This window comes from Gopherus evgoodei, chromosome 3 (genome assembly GCF_007399415.2).
Source record: "Gopherus evgoodei ecotype Sinaloan lineage chromosome 3, rGopEvg1_v1.p, whole genome shotgun sequence".
NCBI classification, from domain to species: domain Eukaryota; kingdom Metazoa; phylum Chordata; order Testudines; family Testudinidae; genus Gopherus; species Gopherus evgoodei.
Genome location: NC_044324.1, coordinates 14,763,894 through 14,785,052, shown reverse-complemented (window position 1 = coordinate 14,785,052; position 21,159 = coordinate 14,763,894). Strand labels below are relative to the sequence as shown.

At 43.3% G+C, this 21,159-nt stretch overlaps 1 protein-coding gene across 8 annotated transcripts in view; it reads left to right on the top strand.

Annotated features, from left to right (window-relative positions):
• Positions 1 to 21,159, top strand: part of NCOA1 (nuclear receptor coactivator 1) — a 344,103-nt gene that overhangs the window by 49,834 nt on the left and 273,110 nt on the right. The window lies entirely within an intron of this gene.

The following is a 21,159-nucleotide window of genomic DNA, read 5'->3' as shown; positions in this document are numbered from 1 at the left end:
TATATATACTGAAGACATGTTTTTAGTCTGCATCAAAGTATTAATCACCAGCAAAGGTGAAAAACAGGTTTTCTGTCAGACGGGAGGTAAGACATGTGTATCTCTGTCAGGATGTAAATTAAGCATTGTGCATGCTTAATTAAGCAAAGTGGATGGATACTTCTAGAAGTTGCATCTTAACAAAGAGATGTGAAGTCAACAGGAAAGTAGCACATAAGTAAAAACAAGCTATGGGTGGTTATCCTGCCTGTAAGCAAAGGCAATGAACTTTTGGGGTATATCTAGAAGACAAGAAGACACCCACTAATCCTGCACCTCAGAAGTAAACAGCACATTAATCAAAATGAGATCTCAGTCAACCTTGATTGAAAATGCTGAAGAGGACTTTGGATAAGATACGCTTTAGACATGAGGTTAAGCTGATAGTTAAGCTTGATCTCTAGAAAGCATGTTATCATTTTTTTTCATATATGGCCATTTGTTTCCAATATCCATACTATCTCCTGGATCTCTAGTCTTTGATGATAAACTTACATTTATAGTGAAAACAAGAATATCTGAGTGCTGTGATGTTAAGCAAAGTGCTGGTTCTGAGCTGATCGTTACAAACTGGTTTGCATACGGTTCTTTTGGGAACAGCAGACCTGGTATTTCAGTGAGTAGCCAAGGTCAGGGGCTCGGTATCACAGGGGAACTCTTAAAACAGACTTGGTGACAGGGGTGCACCTATTGTTAGTCCGCAAAGCAAAGTCAGAGCTGGCATAGACCAGAGGAGCGTGCTTGAGTTGCTCGTGGCCTGAAGGAGTTAGGGAGCTGACACCCAGCTAAATACACCTTCCCTCGTGCTGGAGAACATAAGAATGGCCGTACTGGGTCAGACCAAAGGTCCATCTAGCCCAGTATCTGTCTGCCGACAGTGGCCAATGCCAGGTGCCCCAGAGGGAGTGAACCTAACGGGCAATGATCAAGTGATCTCTCTCCTGCCATCCATCTCCATCCTCTGACAAACAGAGGCTAGAGACACCATTCCTTACCCATCCTGGCTAATAGCCATTTATGGACTTAACCTCCATGAATTTATCCAGTTCTCTTTTAAAACCTGTTATAGTCCTAGCCTTCACAACTTCCTCAGGTAAGGAGTTCCACAAGTTGACTGTGTGCTGCGTGAAGAAGAACTTTCTTTTATTTGTTTTAAACCTGCTGCCTATTAATTTTATTTGATGACCACTAGTTCTTGTATTATGGAAATAAGTAAATAACTTTTCCTTATCCACTTTCTCCACATCACTCATGATTTTATATACCTCTATCATATCCCCCCTTAGTCTCCTCTTTTCCAAGCTGAAGAGTCCTAGCTCTTTAATCTTTCTTCATATGGGACCCTCTCCAAACCCCTAATCATTTTAGTTGCCCTTCTCTGAACCTTTTCTAGTGCCAGTATATATTTTTTGAGGTGAGGAGACCACATCTGTACACAGTATTCGAGATGTGGGTGTACCATGGATTTATATAAAGGCAATAATATATTCTCAGTCTTATTCTGTATCCCCTTTTTAATGATTCCTAACATCATTTTTCTTTTTTGACCACCTCTTCACACTGTGTGGACATCTTCAGAGAACTGTCCACGATGACTGCAAGGTCTTTTTCCTGACTCGTTGTAGCTAAATTAGCCCCCATCATATTGTATGTATAGTTGGGGTTATTTTTTCCAGTGTGCATTACTTTACATTTATGCACATTAAATTTCATTTGCCATTTTGTTGCCCAATCACTTAGTTTTGTGAGATCTTTTTGAAGTTCTTCACAGTCTGCTTTGGTCTTAACTATCTGGAGCAGTTTAGTATCATCTGCAGCTTTGCCACCTCACTGTTTACCCCTTTCTCCAGATCATTTATGAATAAATTGAATAGGATTGGTCTTAGGACTGACTCTTGGGGAACACCACTAGTTACCCCTCTCCATTGTGAGAATTTACCATTAATTCCTACCCTTTGTTCCCTGTCTTTTAACCAGTTCTCAATCCATGAAAGGACCTTCCCTATTATCCCAAGTGGTAACAGTGGAGGCAAGTGGTAACAGTGCTGGGCACCCTGACAACCGTCCCATGATCAGCCAATGGGCCAGTTTTGCAAAGAAACACCATCAACTTAAAAATAAGCACTTTAGTGGATTAAAAAAAATCTTTTTTTAGACAAGAGTTGCAGTGATTGGGACTGAAAGATGCTAGTGAAGAAATACTATTTTTCTTTTTTTTCCACCAGTTTGTTTACTTTTGTGCATTTGATACATTTTGGATATAGCCAGTTTCACAATTTCCCTCTAGTCAGTTTCACTTTACACCAACATAAACAGATGAGAAGAAAAACCCTTAAAATTATTCAGAATTGAATATGTGTATATTGATCAATTTCAAAACATTCAAGTTGTGTTCTCTTAAAAGTATTTTAGATGCAGTTTCAGCTTGTCGATGTACCACTTCTCCGCTTCAAGTCTAGCTCTCCCTACTGTACCTTTGTGTTCTGTGGGCTTGTCTTCACTACGGCGAGTTTGACGCTGCTGCATGCAGCAGGGGTCAATTTTAGCAGGTCTAGTGAAGTTCTGCTAAATCGACAGCAGAGTGTTCTCCAGTCAACCCCAGTACTTCACCTCTCTGAGAAGAGTAAGGTAAGTTGACTGGAGAGCGTCTCCTGTCGACAACGCAGTGAAGACACCGGGATAAATTGACCTAAGCTATGTCGACTCCAAATACGTTATTCACATAGATGGAGTAGCGTAACTTAGGTTGACTTATCCCGGTAGTGAAGACAAGCCCTCTGTCTGTCAAGTGCTGTGAAGTGAAACTTTATTAATAAGGGAGTGTTAAGTGGTTAAAAAATGGAATTGAAAATCAGGGCCACTGGGATCTATCCTTGACTCATTTTGTATCCTTAGGCAAGGCACTTTACTCCACTAGGCCTGTAAAATGGGTACTGTTGTACTTGCATGTCTGTTGGACTTTATGTGTAAGTACTTTGGGGGTCTTCTATTGAGAGGTGATATAATCAGTACTTTGCGTTTCTGTTATAATCCAGTAAATACCGCTGTACAGCCTGTGGTGCAGAGAATGAAGTTGTGGAACTACATAGGGAAGAGGATGAGTGTGGAATTAGAACACAGCAGCAAGCTGTTTTTATCAAAATAAGAATTCCTTTTTCTTCAGAGAGGAACAGACACAATAGAGGCAAAGGAAATGGGAGAGTGAATCTTGGGGAAAGAAAGAGAACACAACATTCAAAAAATTTTTTTTGTGGCTTGTTTTTTGTTGATGGTTCTTTTACTTGCTGTAATTTGCTGGTTGTGTATCCTCAGCCCCTCTTGTTAAGAAAAGTGAATTAGGTGTTGGTAAATGAATATCTCTGTTGGGTCTTGATGTTTTACTTATTCTTGGGCATACAACTTGGTAAACGATTGTACTGTGACCAGAATTTTGCTGTGTGCACCTATAGTGAGGCACCAAAGCCCAGTGGCCTGACTGTCAAGACGATGAACTTTGATGGGTTCCATTGAAGTCAGAGGGTATCCAGCAACTCTGAAAAACAAGCCTCTCATTTAGATATCTTTGGGCACTCGTGTGTGAACACGCAGGCTTGTAGTGCCAATAGCTACATTGCCATAGTAGCAGGGGACTTACTGCCATTTTGCAAGACAGTTTAGACTAATGATACACATTATATACATTGGTTTAATTTGCCTCAAGAGGGCTTGAAATTTGGCAATAAATATATGCTTGTACCACAAAGAAGTTCTAAAATATTCGTTGTATTGTTTAAAAGAAAAATTCCTCAGCCTTGAAAAACCTCTGCAGTTTTGCATGCTAAACAATTCCTTCTGAAGGGAGTGTTCTAAAGCAGATAAGTTCTTCAGACACATCTCCAGAAATGTAAACAGTTATGGCAATACTACAGTGCTTTAGCTCGTTCTCTCTAAATTAAGTGCAAGCTTAGTTGATACAAGCTGCTACTTGTAGAGGAAGGAGAGGTAATTATGATGAAACAAGTTCACTTCAGACTTCAAACACTAGGGAGTTACTTTGCTGTAACATGATTGAAAAAACAAAAAACTTTTGTAGACTATTTCCTCCTAGAATAGGGATATTCAGCAACTAAACAGGTTATGACACAATTTCATTTTAAACATGCAAATATTCAGACACTATGTCCCCTCTTCAAATGTAAGACTACAGAAGATGCAAAGGTGGTTTTACAAATCAGTGAGAGTAACAGTAACTTCATAGCAACACCAAGAGGCCAGCTGAAAGGCTACACAAGGGAGACAAATTGTCAAGGTCATCATCTGGCACCTGTTCCTGCTCTTGTGTTTACTAGCTTGGATCTTTTGGACAACTTGTGTACCACTACCAGTCCTACTCTAGTTTTTATAAGTAACATTTTGGGAGCTTTTAAAAGAACTGGTAAACCTATGAATATTGTAAAATCACTTATTAACACTCAGACACTATTTGAATAGTCTGTTGGCCTTTTTCATCTATCTAGATTCTGATATTATTAGAATCTAGTGCTGCTTATTCTCCTGATACTAGGGTTTTTGATTATCGCTATTTCAAATATCTCCCCCCAAAAAACCCAAACCCAACCGAAAACCATGAACTTTTCCTTCATGGGACTGACTTCACATTCACTTTTGTTACTTGTAATGCCTTGCACATTTTGAACACAGCTGTGGTTCCATATGAAATACATTTCATATGTATCCTTATGTCTGGATACAATACTGTTCATTAATGCATTTTTAAAAACCACTTTCTTTGTATTTCCTTTTCAGAAACTGTACTGAAGTAGAGAAATTACTTTTTTTCCCTTTAATTTGGACACTATAAAAACGGCCTCAGTTTTAAAATTTGCTTCTATACTCTGACATTTTGTGGAGTATTGTTTCAATTTAAGGGAAATGTTACATTGTTAAAGTCTCTAGGTCCACTGGAAAATCTATTTATCATAATGGTATGTATCAGTAAGATTATTAGAGTTTGAACCATCTTTTCCCCCAGACTTGAACTTTGTCCAGTGCCTTTCAGACATTAATCTCCTATTATTGTTTGCGACTTTCACAGTCCTTGGAGAACTGAAATAGCAGATCCAATACAGTGATCCACGTACTGTGCCATGAATGAATGTACTAAATGGTTCAGTAGAAGAAGAATGGGGTATAGAACACTTTGTCTAGGTAACAGGCCAATATCTCTTCCCCGTTTGATAGTGGGTGGAAGTACTTACCATCTGTTAGCTGTTCAGCCTTTGAAAAAGGAGTTTGATATTCTGACTAATTTCCAGTGGATGGTGTCCACATCACCAAATCACCATGTCAGCTGAGAATCCTGTTGGCACTATCATCAGCTGAGGGCTGGATGGCCATGGAGATTAATGATCATCTCACTTCAAGAAGTTGTCTAACCCATGCTAGAATCTTGCGAGCCATAACAGTATTTAAACTCTTTTGCATAGCTAGTATAGCTCTCCCAGTGCGTATAAGGCCCCTGACTTCTGGTCTAGCACTTGAGATCTGTTTAATACAACAGCTTTTCAGTCCAGGCAGTGATAGATGATAGACTGCCCTTCTTGGAGCCTTTAATTCACAAATGCAGAGTCTGGTTTGCTAGATTAATTTGCAATTGGTGAATTGCAGAAAAATATAAACCTTAATAAAGGTCTAGTGTGGCAGGTGTCTGATCAGAAATGCTTTGTAGCTAATTTTTCTGAAATATTCAGAGGTTGGAAAACTGAACCCCAGTCCCATCCTACCTGATCCACAGTACTTGTATGGAGGAACCCATGGAAATTGTATTTAAAACCCTTTATTAACCATCCGACTGCAGTCCAATGTGCAGTGATCTTACTAGCATGTTGCAAAACATTGGTGATGGCCGTTCAGATCTTGAATGCTTTAAAAAAACCCAGTCCCCCCCACCCCAATTGGGGTGTGTGATAGAATCCAATAACTTTAGTTGCTCATAAGTGAAAGGCTTGCTGCTTAAATTGAACACAGATGCCTTTATTTCTGCTTAATTGCATTTTGGGAATGTGACTAGAAGTCTGTGCTATTAAGCTGCTGATTGATATTACCATGAGGGGGAGGGGGGGATAAGGTGGCTGCAGGAACAACTGCAAGCATCTGGAACATAGTAACTGCCATAAATTAGTGTCTTAATACTGAACTACTGTTAGGTCTAGGGAAGAACTTGCTTCTTAGTAGTTCTTTTTCATCAGTAGATCTCAGTGACTTACAGAGGAGGTCAGTATCATCCCTGTGTTTCAGATGGAGAAACAGGGGCACGGGGATGTAAAGTGACTTGCCCGTGGTTACCCACCAGGCCAGTGGTAGTCAGGAATAGAAGCTAGGTGTCCTGAGTCCAGTCTAGTGCTCTATCCAGTCAGCCACACGCTGTCCCATTAATTAGTCAGCGACCTCTCTCCAGTGTTGTGAGGATTAATTAGATTGTTTGTAAAGTGCTCTGAATAATATCAAGTGATATGTAAGTATTATCTGCTGAGGAGCCTTTCTTTCAGAAGACCTCTGATTTATGGATTGGCCTGTCTGGTTGTTGGAAAACAGGATTGAGGCCCTCAGTCCAAACATTTAAAAATTGAGATGACTTAATAAATTGAATTTTAGACAGAGCCTTCTTTCCTACATTATAGCAAAAATGGGTAACTGTATGCCTGACTTTCTTGAATCTATTTATATGCAGAGTGCATGTGTGTGTGCAAAATAACACGTTAAAAATCAGCATTAGAATGGAGAGAACCCAGTCAACTTGAATCTTTTGAAATTGGCTGATAGTCTTCTTTGAAGTAATGTTCCTTTAAAGCGTTAGCTTTGTGTTACCATACTGATGTGGAGAACAGTGCTGTGGCTTGGTAGGGCCTTGAGAGCAGCAACATCAGACACCATAGGTGCTGAGTTTTTCTTTTCCCCAGGAGTACTCCACCTCTGCTCCATCCCTGTCCCTCCCCTCCCCTGTTGCACTGCCCTGTGCTCTGCCCACTCCCTGAGGCTCCTTGCCGCTTGAAATGCTCTCAGCCTTCCCCCAAGCCACTTCCCCAGCCTCCGATCAGCTGTTTGGCGGCGTTACTGATCAGCTGTTTGGTGGCACAGCCAATCATCTGTGGCTGGTGGGTGCTGAGCACCAACTATTTTTTTTCCCATGGGTGCCCCAGCCCCAAAACACCAACGGAGTCGGCGCCTGTGCCAGATGCACTCAGACCTACCTCTCTTAGCTGTTCCCTCTCTTTTCTGCTCTGTGCACATGCCTTTCTGCAACCTCTTTGGTTTATGATTAGTAGTAAACAGCCTTCCTCAGGGACGGGGCCATGGGTGTGCACAAGCATTCCCTCCCAGAGCAGTACATGAGTGATGTCATGCTGGTGCATGAGACAGGAAGTGCAACTGACCATCAACACAACAGCAAACCCAGTTGTGTGTGAAGGACTGTCAGATATGCAAGGTAAATGGCAGAAAATAGAGAGAAATTTTCTAATCTGTCAGTTTTGGAAAGCTCTGATATTACCTGTAGCCAAAGCAGGTGGAACTTTTTTTTTTTTTTTTTTTTGATGATGCTGTTCATGTAAGGTAAACTACACCACTACTGTTGAAATATAAACACAGTAAAATCAGTGTGTGTGTGTGTGTGTGTGTGTGTGTGTGTATGTAGCGTGGGTGTATTAGGTGAAGTTGAATTTCTACTTCTAGACTTTTTTTCCCCTAGTTAGCTATAGCATATTTTGTTATCACTCCAACAGAAATTATGGACATGATGTAGGAATTTCTGGGTGAAGTTTGATGGCCTGTGTTATTCACAAGAACAGACTAGATCATAATAGTTTTTTCTGGCCTTAATCTATGAAAAATAACTTCTTCTAGTTTGAAATTTTCTATGCAGTCTTAGTTCAGTGGTGATTGTCAGAAGAGTCTGAGCAAAAACTGTTCATGTAGTCTGTTTTTCAGGAATAAAACATTACAAGTTGCCTACAAGTTCTGATCAGAAATATTATGTTCTGATAATTAAGTTAGACATTTCAAACCCCTTTTATATGGAAGATCTCTTTGAAATAAGAGGTTCTAGTGAAATTTGAAGACAAGTGGTTCTGTATTTTTAAAGTAATAATGAACAAAGTGAATGTGTGTTTATGTTAGTCTGGGCCTGGAACAGCATGACCTTTGACATACTTTACTTTCATGTTGCTAATAGTGCATTATAAATTCATGATATGATGTAAAGAGCGAAAAACTAGGAGTTAGCGCTCCTGGGTTCTTACCCTACCACTTCAATTGACTTGTTTGTCACAAGAGAGAACATCTAATCCTCCTGGCTAATGGAAACTTTGGGGCTGTCTTTGCTAGTGGATAGGGCATGAGGAGGTTTCCCCAACTTTTGAGAGACCCTCCCAGCAAGGCCCTGGCACTATGACTCCCTTAAGTCCTGTAAGGACTTTGCTATTGCTATCGATTTCATGCAGAAGGAAGTCCGATGCTACAGTGATGGGTGGCAGTATAAAACTCTTAGATAGATTGCAATCCCTGTGTTCCTTTTAAGTGCAGGGACTGCTACTTATCATGCTCTAAGACAGTGTTTCTCAAACTTTTGTACTGGTGACCCCTTTTCACACAGCAAGCCTCTGAGTGCGAACCTCCTTTATAAATTAAAAACACTTCAAAAATATTTAACACTGCTATAAATGCTGAAGACGAAGCAGGGTTTGGGGTTGAGGCTGACTGCTCACGACACCCCACATACTAACCTTGTGACCTCCAATTTGAGAACCCCTGCTCTAAGAGCATGACTCACACAAGATTGATACAAAGGACAGCGGGAAGAGGGTCTGGTCCAAAGAATTACATTCATGGTGGCAGATTGGGTGCATCCCCTGAGACATAGTCCTCAATTGCAGTTTTCAACACTACCCCTAAATTGGGCATGTGACCTCTAGTTCTTTGCCATCTGTTTCAGGGGGATGCTGGCGAAGAAATTGCCAAATCCACTGGAATTATGAGAACTCTGGAAAAGCAGGGAGAAAACTGCTACCCCAACTGTTGCATAATGGTAACACATCAAACAGAGTTGAGAGCACAAGCTGTAAAAGGAAAAAGAAACAATATTTCAATAAGGTAATGAGGTAATGAGGGCACACTTTCAAAAAGGCATGTCCAGTCCCAATACCTGTTTAGATAGCTTTGTTTCATTACCCAAGCTTTGATATATTTGCCATCTAATTTTAATTCTGAATCAAATGCAACCGCTTAAAACTAATTTAAGTAACTTCAGAGAGATGGGAAATGTTCAAATTGCCATGGGCCAAAAGGTGGCGACTATGGGCCAAATCCTCTGGTGGTGATACTCCACTGACTTCAGAGGGGTCCTTAGCCTTGCCAATGGAACAAGCTTGAACATAAGATTTGTTTGCCTGTAGTAGTTTAAGTACTGGAAGAGAGACTTCTGGAGTAAATATTGAACCACACTATTGACTCTACACCTCAGATTGTAACCAGCTTTTCATTATAGCACTAAGTTAGACTTCACCTCTAACTTCCCAATAAAAGTTGCTTTCTGTAGCGAGCTGTTGATGGAATCTTGACCCACCAATCTATTAGAATTCTTTGAGTGTGTCAATAAATATGTGAACAAGGATGATCCATTGGCTATAGCATACTTGAGCTTTCAGAAAGCCTTTAACAAAGTCCCACGCCAAAGGCTCTTAAGCAAAGTAGGCTGTCCCGGGAAAAGAGGGAAGATACTCCTATGGATCAGTAACTGGTTAAAAGACAGGAAACAAAGATTAGGAATAAATTGTTAATTTTCGAAATGGAGAGAGTAAACAGCGGGGATCCCAAGAATCTGTCCGGGGACCTGTGAGGTTCAACATATTCAGAAGTGATCTGGAAAAAAGGGTAAATGGGCAAGAAAATGGCAGATGAAATTGTGTTGATAAATGCAACATAATGCACATTGGAAAATGTACTCCCAACTATACATTCAAAACAATGAGGTCTAAATTAGCTGTCATCATTCAAGAAGGAGAATCGTGATTTTTTCCCCTGAGAACATTTGCTCAATGTGCAGTGGCAGTCAAAAAAGCTAACAATGTTGTGAAGCATTAGGAAAGGGATAGTATCGTACTGCCACTATATAAATTCATGGTATACCTCCACCTTGAATACTGCGTACAGTTATGGTTATCTTATCTTAAATTAAGATCTATTAGAATTGGAAAAAGTACAGAGAAGGGCAACAAAAATAATTAGGGGTACAGCACAGCTTCCATAGGAGGAGAGATTCAGAAGTCTGGAACTGTTCAACTTAGAAAAGAGACAGCTGATGAGCTGGGGATACGATAGTCTCTAAAATCCGGGATGGTGTAGGGAAAGTGAATAAGGAAGTGGTATTTACCTCTTCACATAGCACAAGAACCAGGGTCACCGAATGAAATTAATAGGCAGCTGGTTCAAAAGAAACAAAAGGAAATACTTCTTTGCACAGTGCTGAGTCAATCTGTGAAACTCATTGGTAGGGGATGTTGTGAAGGCCAAACATATAACAGGGTTCAAAAAATAATTAGAGAAGTTCATGGATGATACGTCTATCAGTGGATATTAAGCCATGATGATCAGGGATAAACCCTATGCTCTGGATGTCCCTAGCCTCTGACTGGCAGAACCTGGGACTGGATGATGGGATGGATCATTCAATGATTGCCCTGTTCTATTCATTCCTTCTGAAGCCTCTGGCACTGGCCACTGTTGGAAGACAGGATACTGGGCCAGATGGACCATTGGTCTGATCAAGTATGGCCATTCTTATGTTCTTATGTAACATGTAAGAAGTTCAGCAGACCATGAAACTTTCAGCGTATTGTAGATGTTAAAGCCTGAAGGGACCATTCTGATCATATAGTCCATAGCAGCGTACTCTGACCTGGATAACACAGGCCTTAGAATTTCACCCCATTGCGCTTGTATTGAGTCATCTCATTTCCATATCCATACATAAAGCCCTGTGTAAATAATTATTTTATAGAGGGCATGGAAACTGCAAAATTGCCCCCAAACTATGACCTTTAAAATATTTTTTTTAAAGGAAAATATCCCCAACCAAGTCTTTTATACAAAAAATTACCTAAACTAGTCAGTTTCAAATTGACTGCAGTTACTTATAGAATTAATTTCATCCTTGCAATTGACTAAATTTAGTTTTAAAATTCATTCTGTGGAAGGTGCAGGAAATTTAATTTTTTGCCATTTACACTGCTGTGAATTTTCTTTTGGGAAAAAGAAAATGTGATTTACACAGGGCCCCTACCCATTGCCTCATTTGTTCCCCACAATTGTAGCTCATTCACTGCCAAAATGTGCACTTCATGTTCTCATTCCTTTATGGACAGTGTGCTGTGTTTGTCCTCCCAGGCAAAGCTGTTTAAATCAGCTTTTTAAATCATGATTTAAGTAATCGATTTTAATAATCTTTTCCATTTGTACTTCAGTTACTTTTTAAAGAAAGGTACGTTCACTGGTTGATATCACCATTAAAATGTTGACATTACACTACATTTGTTGCATATTTTTGCTACGTAGGAATGTACACCATAACTCTTATGTTTAAGCAATTATATAACTTAATATTTTCACATTCTTACTAATTGTGGATTTTTAGTATGTTAGAAAATGGTGAATGATATTGCTCATTTCCTAGATAACTAACTTCTTGCTCATGGTTTGTGTCAAGCTGCTTTAGGATGGTAACTAGTTTAACCAGCCACAAGCAACAGCATATAATATTTATTTTAATTAAATGTTTTGGATACATAAACTTTTCTTATCAAAATGTGTTTCACATTTACAACTAAATCATAATAAGTTTAGGCTTTAAAATAGTTTTTATTAAATTCTGATTTTATTTTCTTTCAAAAGAAAAACTTATAATTTAAATTACAAAATAAAAAATAAATTTTAAATAAAAAAAAAATTCCACTTTGTTCCAGAAAAAAATCTTTTTTTTTTAAATGCAGCCTGCTACCAGGTGAAATAGGTTGGTTCAAATAGCTTATGAAAAAAAATCCAGGAATAAAGTCCCAGACAAGAAATTGTGCAGGTAGTTAAGGTTTAAATACAGATCAATTTATAGCATCATTAGGATACTGTACTTTGACATAAAGGAAAATGCTTGAATAAGGAAATGTGGAGTTAACCTTGACATAACTCTCTGACTAAACACCCATCCTCTATTGCCAGAAAACTTGTATTTCCAAATGTTTCAGTTCATTCACTTTGACTTTCAAAAACCAGCTGGACCATCTTGAAAGTCTTGACTATATTCAGGAACACCCCAGTAATCCTCATCCTGGTTGGAATCTACGCCATGCTTCTGCTGGCTTTGTAGGGGCACCCCTGTTGCACTATAGTTTTCTGGATTAATTAGTTTCTGACTCTTCTTTGATGTGGAATTCACTGCTCCTTAACATCCACCTCAGTCCCTCCCTTTTAAAGATAATCTAAAGTCTCACCTTTTAGAGATGTTCTTACCTTTAAACATTCTTGGCCTCATGTAAAACCTCCAGCCTTGTTAGTAATTAGGATCATTTGGTAATCAATATCCAGCAACTGGTGATATTTTGTTCTGGATTGCATCAGAATTCTCTCTCGTGACTGGACATATCTAGCGTCTATGCATAAAATCTCCACTTTCACTACAGGTTCTCCAACATTTATCCCCATTCAGTGTATGTATATATGAAATATCTGACTGGTATTGAGGTATCATTGACATTTATTGTACTTCAGACTGAGGTTGCTTGTCTTTTCTAGATCAAACTCCACTCCTCTGGAGTGACTTGCCTATCCACATCTTTTTCCCAGCATGTCAAATAAAGACCGTTTTTTGTTAGGAAAGCCGTCTTCAAAGATTGATACAAATTACTTATAACTTTTTTTGTTTCCTAATTGTCCAGACACCATCGTTTCTGTTAAAGTTAGCTTTCATGTATAAAACAGGTATTTTAGAAAGTTGAGAAACATAGTGCCTGACTTGAAAGTATTGATACCAGGGGAGAATGGTTTTGATCTCTAAATAAGTTAGGAAAGTTTCTTTACTGAACAGCTGGCCAATTATGTCTGTTCCATGGCTCTCAATCTGGATTCTTTGTGATGGAAAAGAGCTGATCTTATTGCTAGTTCTATCTGAGACCCACAGAGTAGCTTTGCTAAAGGACGTATGTAAAATTTCTGATGGGTCTGAATTTTTTTATGAGTCGATAGTAGCCTCGTGATGTTTACACTGCTGTGATTTTCTTGTTCAGTATAGACCCAGTATTTGGCTGGGTTAGAGCACCCCCAGTCTGCTACTGGTTTGAGTTGGCTGGCTTGATAGTACCATAGAACATTTGAAATAGTCCACACTATTTAATGGGTCTGTACAAAGTATCTTCTTTCACTCTTGGTGTTTTCTGGTTCCATATGAATCCTAACATCCTCTGTATTTGTGCTAGGTTTTTATCTGGGATAATTTTACGCTGTGTGACGTGCTCAGAGTAACGCTATGAGAGGGTCTATGTGAAGGTTTACTTTTTCATTCATTACTTAATTTTATTTTACCCATTTGCTGGCTGTAATTACTTTTCTCCTACGTATGTGTAAGGGTACGTTCATACCAGTCAGTAGTAGCATGGTACTAATGCATACTCTTGGAGTTATTTCATTGTATGTTTGCTAATTATTAAGCTGCTTTGTCTCATTTAATTATCCAAAGATTATAATAAACATAATACTGATTTGTATTTATATCCACTCTATTTATATTTTCTGTCTCTTATACATGTCATATAAAACGCTTTAAATAAAGTCAAAATAATTGTAAGGGGAAGGGGGAAGAAAAGACCGTTACTCACCTTTGTAACTGTTGTTCTTCGAGATGTATTGCTCATATCCATTCCAATTAGGTGTGCGCGTGTCACGTGCACGTTCATCGAAAGATTTTTACCCTAGCAACACTCGGTGGGTCGGCTGGGCGCCCCCTGGAGTGGCGCCGCTATGGCGTCAGATATATACCCCTGCCGACCCAACCGCCCCTCAGTTCCGTCTTGCTGGCTATTCCGACAGTGGGGAAGGAGGGCGGGTTTGGAATGGATATGAGCAACACATCTCGAAGAACAACAGTTACAAAGGTAAGTAACAGTCTTCTCTTCTTTGAGTGCTTGCTCATATCGATTCCAATTAGGTGATTCCCAGGCCTTACCTAGGCGGTGGGGTCGGAGTGAGATGTTGCAGAATGCAAAACTGCTGAGCCAAAGGCTGCATCATCTCTGAACTTTTGAACCAGAGCATAATGTGAAAAAGATGTGGACCGAAGACCAGGTAGCTGCGCGACATATCTCCTGGGTAGGTACATGAGCCAGGAAGGCGGTAGATGAAGCCTGAGCCCTGCGCAGTGATGTGGCTTGGGGAAATATGAGCCAAATCATAACAAGTGCGGATGCACACCGTCACCCAAGATGAGATCCTCTGAGAGGAAACAGGTAGGCCTTTCATTTGGTCTGCTACTGCGACAAAGAGTTGAGGCGTTTTACGAAAGGGTTTTGTCCGCTCAATATAAAATGCGAGCGCTCTACAGACGTCCAGGGAGTGCAAATGTTGCTCCCGTCGCATTGTGTGTGGCTTCGGGAAGAAGACTGGGAGAAAGATGTCCTGGTTAACATGAAAGGCTGAAACCACCTTAGGGAGGAATGCTGGGTGTGGTCGCAACTGCAGCTTGCCCTTGTGGAACACAGCGTACAGTGGATCCACTGTAAGAGCCCTAAGCTCGGAGACATATCTGGCTGATGTAATGACTACAAGGAAAGCTGTCTTCCAAGACAGGTATAGTAGCGAGCAGGTTGCTAATGGCTCCAATCGGGGAGACATAAGTCTGGTTAAAACCAGGTTGAGGTCCCAGGTCGGGGCTGGGTGGCGTACTTGGGGGATATAAGTACTCCAAGCCCTTGAGGAACCTCAAACAATAGAGTGTGAGAACACGGAACGGCCACCTTCGCCTGGGTGGAAGGTAGAGATAGCCGCCAAGTGTACCCTCAGTGATGATAGTGCTAGGCCCTGCTGTTTGAGAGACCAAAGGTAGCCCAAAATAGAGGGGATCGAGACCTCAGTGGGAGTAAGATTAAGCGTTTCGCACTAGCAGGAGAAACGCTTCCACTTGGCCAGATACGTTGATCGGGTGGAAGGTTTCCTGCTACCCAGGAGAACTTGTCGTACTGATGCAGAGCAATGTAACTCTGACTGGTTTAGCCACGCAGCAGTCACACCATGAGGTGAAGGGCCTGCAGGTCCGGGTGGCGAAGTCTACCGTGGTCCTGAGTTATGAGGTCTGGGTGGAGTGGCAGGGTGATTGGGTTGGCTGTCGACAGGTTGAGCAATGTGGTGTGCCAGTGCTGTCTGGGCCACACTGGAGCGATCATGATGAGACGCACTCTGTCCCTGCGGAGTTTTAGCAGGACCTTGTGAACCAGCGGGAATGGTGGGAAGGCATAAAGGAGCTAGCTCTTCCACGGCATCAGGAAAGCGTCCGAGATCGATCCCGGGGAGAGACCTTGGAAGGAGCAGATCATCTGGCATTTCCTGTTCGCGCGGGAAGCGAACAGGTTTATGTGGGGAAATCCCCACTTCTGGAAAACAATGAATAACGTCTGGGCAGATCAACCACTCGTGAGACAGGAAGGACCTGCTGAGTCGATTCGCCAGAGTGTTCCAAATGCCTGGGAGAAAGGATGCTTCCAGATCTATTGAGTGGGCTATGCAAAAGTCCCAGAGTTGGATGGCCTCCTGACAAAGGGGGGAGGATCGTGTCCCTCCCTGTTTGTTTATGTAGTACATGGCCGTTGTGTTGTGTTTCAGTGTTTACAGACAACGGCCTTGTAACTGTTGCTGGAATGCCTGGCACGCCAGGCGGAATGCTCTCAGTTCTTGGACATTTATGTGTAATGCCAGCTCCTGCAATGACCAGAAACCTTGAGTACGAAGGTGTCCAAGGTGAGCACCCCAGCCAAGAGAGAACGCGTCCGTCGTCAGGGACATTGAGGGTTGGGATGGATGGAACGGCAGCCCTGTACACACCAGGGAAGGAGTTAGCCACCATTCTAGGGAGCCTAGAGTGCTCAGGGGAATGGTGACTATCGTGTCTATTGGGTCCCTTCCCGGGCAGTATATCGAGTTGAGCCAAACTTGGCGAGGACGGAGGCGGAGCCTGACGTATTTGGTTACAAATGTGCAGGCAGCCGTGTGACCCAGGAGACCGAGATAAGTGCGAGCCGAGGTCGTCGGGAAATTCTGTAGACCTTGGATGATTGTTGCCATCGCCTGAAACCACGGCTGTGGTAAGCAGGCTCTGGCTAGATTCCAGGATAGCTCCTATGAAGTCTAACCTCTGCATGGGAACCAGAGTGGATTTTTCCATATTGATTATCAGGCCTAGATGTATGAATAGGTCCTTGACGATGCCCACATGCTGAGTGACTTGTGTCTCGGAGGCCTCTTGGATGAGCCAGTCGTCCAGATACGGAAAAACGTATATCCGACATTGGCGGAGGTAGGCGGGTGACTGCAGCCATAGACTTTGTAAATACCCTTGGGGCTGTAGAAAGGCCAGACAGCAGGACCGTAAACTGGAAGTGCTGATGGTTGGCTACAAAGCGGAGGTATCTCCTGTGCGGAGGAAAAATGGCGATGTGAAAGTACGTGTCCTTCATATCGAGGGTGGCATACCAGTCTCCAGGATCCAAGGATGGGATAATGGTCCCCAGGGATACCATGCAGAACTTCAACTTTATCATAAACTGGTTGAGTCCTCGCAGGTCTAGGATAGGTCTGAGACCTCCCTTCGACTTGGGGATTAGGAAATAACAGGAGTAAAACCCCTTGCCCCTTTCGTCCATTGGTACCTCCTCTATAGCTCCCATGGCGAGGAGTGTCTGCATCTCTTGTAAGAGGAATTGCTCGTGAGAGAGGTCCCTGAAGAGGGGTGGGGTTGAAATAAATTGGCGGTGGTACCCATACTCCACCGTGCGTAAGATCCAGCGATCTGAAGTTAACTGGGACCATGCCGAGAGGAAGTAGGAGAGACGGTTGGAGAAGGGAGGAGAGGGATCCTGGCCTGTAACTGGTATGCCGCCCTTGGGCGCACCTTCAAAAATTCGTCTTTGGTCCTGGTGGTGGTTTCGAGGGACCTTGATTTTGGCCCCCTTGGGGTCCTGATGGTCGTCTGCGACCACCTCTGCCGTGCCACCTGCCAAAGTCCTGTCTTTGTCTAGGCGCAGAGTATGGGCGGTGAAGCTGGGGACAGAAAGGCCTGTGTTGGGTCACCGGCGTATGCATGCCGAGAGAGCGCATTATGACCCTGTTGTCCTTCAGGCTTTGCAGCCTGGGGTCAGTCTTTTCCGAGAAGAGGCCTTTACCATCAAATGGGAAGTCCTGAATGGTATACTGCAGCTCTGGTGAGAGGCTTGAAACCTGAAGCCATGAGATGCGCCTCATGGCAAAACCCGAGGCCAGAGTCCTGGCTACTGGCTACTGAGTCGGCCTGGAGGGAAGTTCTGGCCACCTTTTTCCCTTCCTCCAAAAGGGCAGCGAACTCTTGGCGGGAGTCTTGAGGGAGAAGCCCTGTAAACTTATCCACCGCTGCCCAGGTGTTATAATTATAGCGGCTAAGCAAGGCTTGTTGATTTGCCACCTGGAGCTGTAGGGCTCCTACCAAGTACACTTTGCGGCCGAGTAAGTCCATTCGCCTAGCCTCCTTCGATTTCGGGGCTGGCGCCTGCTGGCCATGGCATTCCCTCTCATTAACAGACTGGATGACTAGTGAGCAGGGAGGAGGATGGACATACAAGTACTCGTACCCTTTAGAGGGCACCACATATTTACGCTCGACTCCCCTGACCGCAGGAGGGATAGAGGCCGGAGACTGCCATATAGTATCGGCATTGGCCTGAATGGTCCGAATAAACGGTAGGGCCACTCTAGTGGGGGCATTTGCCGACAGAATGTCCACTACCAGGTCTTCTACCTCTGGGACCTCCTTCATCTGGAGGTTCATATTGAGTGCTACACTCCTCAGGAGGTCCTGATGGGCTCTCCGGTCGATTGGAGGAGGGCCTGAGGAGGATGTTCCTGCACCGCCTCATCTGGAGAGGAGGAAGAGGAGATGCTGGGGACGAGTGGGTCCTGTGTCGCCTCTTGCTCTTGGGCGACCTCCTGCTCCAGTGGAACCTGGGAGTCCGGTGGGTGAACTGGGGCTTCCTCTGTAGCAGTTGGAGGGGGAGGGCTAACCTTCACCTCTGGCACTCAGTGCTCTGATGGGACAGAACGACTGGTACGCCTTGGGCCTGGTGGTATGCCCAAGGTGTCCAGAATGACCACTGATAGGGTCCTTGGGCTTGGGCCTGGGCCTGGGCCTCTTGGAAGACTCTCGTGGGCACATCAGAATCGCGGTCCTGTGCGTAAGAACTGTCCGCATGGGAGGACACTGATGCATGTCTGGATGGCCATGGAGGGGCTGAAAAGCCCTGGGTAGAGTCTCTGTCTCTAGTGGACCTAGCTCTACTCAGCATCAGGGACTGGTACTGGGAGCGAGATCAGGACCTGCGACCGGAGCGGTGCCAGGAAGTCGACCGAGATCTCAAGGCTTGATGTCGGGAGTGGCTACAGGAGTCACAGTGCCTGGAGCGGTGCCGGGACTTGGAGCGGTGCCGAGAGTAGCGGGCTGGCGAACGGGATACTGAACGGTGCCACGAGTGCGACTGGTACCGTTGAGGAGAACGGTGCCGGGACTGTGAGCAGCGTCAGGAGCGGGAGCGCCGACGGGACCTAGAACATTTGCGGGATCATGATCGTGCCGCTCTGCTGTGCCGACAGAGGATGGTCTTATCAAGGCAGGCTTGCCGATAGACCGAATTACCTGCACCGGTGGTGCTGGGGGATGAGGCAACGTCAACTCTGTCAAGGCAATCAGATCCCTCGCCGTTGAGAATGTCTCCAGCGTGGATGGAATAGTAAGCTCAACCATGGCTCGTGCCGGGGAGCTGACAGGCACTGGACTCGACGGCTCTTGTGGGATTGGAATCGACGGTGCTGATGTCATCAGTGCCGCGGCAGGTATTGGTGCCGGGCGATCCGTCTTAGATGAGCTCTCTGGCTGTAGTGCAGGTGGCATGGAAGCAGCAGGAGTCTTAGGCTTTCTCGACCTCAGGGAGAGGGAGTGGTGTCGAGTTGGCTTCGGTGCCGGTGACGGCTGGTGCCAAGAGGCCTTGGCAGTACCGACGCGGTCCGGTTCCGAGGAGGCGCTTCTGCCTGCCGATTGTCCAGTGCTCGGTGCCGAAGGCAGAGGGGTAAGAGCCGCCTCCATGAGGAGCTGTTTTAGCCGAAAGTCTCGCTCCTTTTTTGTTCTAGGCTTAAAGGCCTTGCAAATGCGACACTTATCTGCCAGGTGAGATTCCCGGAGGCACTTAAGACAGGAGTTGTGTGGATCTCCTGTCGGCATCGGCTTGTGACAGGCCAAGCACGGTTTGAAACCTGATGAACCAGGCATGGGCACCGGGGTGTGGGGAAGGGGCTAATCCCTGAACCCCTCTTAACTATAACACTAACTATGAACAATGAGAATTAACTATAACTATAAAACTTTCAACTATATACACAAAAATAACCAGAGAACTACGAGTAGCTAGGGAGGTGGAGGTCAGTAAAACCACACTCTACTGTTCTAACGACCGACATGGGCCGTAAGAAGGAACTGAGGGGCGGTTGGGTCAGCAGGGGTATATATCCAGTGCCATAGCTGCGCCACTCCAGGGGGCGCCCAGCCGACCCACCGAGTGTTGCTCGGGTAAAAATCTTCCGACGAACGTGCACGCAGCACGCGCACACCTAATTGGAATGGATATGAGCAAGCACTCGAAGAAGAATTACCACTCTTCAATTTTTGTTAAATGGCTCCAGCCCCTTGTTCTCTCCTGTGGTCCCAATTCTATTTTATCCTTAGTATGAGGTGCTGAAGAATAGTTAAGAGGCTTGCCACCATTATTTGGGTAAAGATTAGTCTTCTGCTTAAACCTGTTGAACTAGCTGCATAAAAGCTTTTAAGTAGGCCTTGTGCTTTGAAGACAGTGCCAGGTCACTAGACCGGACCAAAGTTATATGTATATTAGAAATATATAGATGCAGAGATTCAGGATCTGATCCTACAAAGTGCTGAGTACTTTCAATTTACATTTTCTTCAGTGAACACTGAGGGCATACTGTATCTTGCAGGATTGGGTCCTTAGTGAACTCTAGCAGCTTTTTTCTTTTTATAATCAAACTCTCTGCCATGTACCTTTACAGGAGCCTCCTTTCGGTAGCTACCGTAAATGCTGTCATTTGAGTGACACAACATATTATAGTGATTGCTACAATAGGAATGGCTTCCTTGTAAATATACAATATCTAAGGAAGTGCCTTAAATATCTACCAAGGAAGAATTTACAAGTGTTGTCAACCTTAACCAAAAAGGTACATGCTTCCAATTTTTGGTTGTACTTTCCCCATAGATGGAATGGTAGAAGAGGGGCACTGCAGACAGATCATTCTACAGATACCACTTTTATGGCTTTTTCTGCTTGAGGGCATGATCCAGGCTCCAGTAAATAAGATCTTTAATTATTTGTTGGGTTAAGTCCTGGTCCAACTGAAAGGAGAGAGATCCTATCATTTGCTTAGCTCTCAAATGACTTCATGTCTTTATGGATAGCTATCAAAACCTTGAATCTTCAATTTGCATTTCCGATATTACTACCTCTTCATAAAATGTAAGCCAACAATAATTAACATCCAGTAAAATTAACAGTAAAATCACCACCATCAGGTTCAAGTACATCTCAGTCACAAGTTATTATCCAGTAAATGCTTTCGTTTTATTATAATCTGTAAAAATGAACTCCATTCCATCAAAAATTATGAATTTTGGCTTGAAAAAAAAGACAGCAACATCTGCCCCAGGCTGTTGAGATTATGTTGTAAAATATCAAATCTTTACTCTTTTTGCTCTTTACTGTTATGTGTTGAAGTACTTGATCATGTTTTGGCAATCCAAAA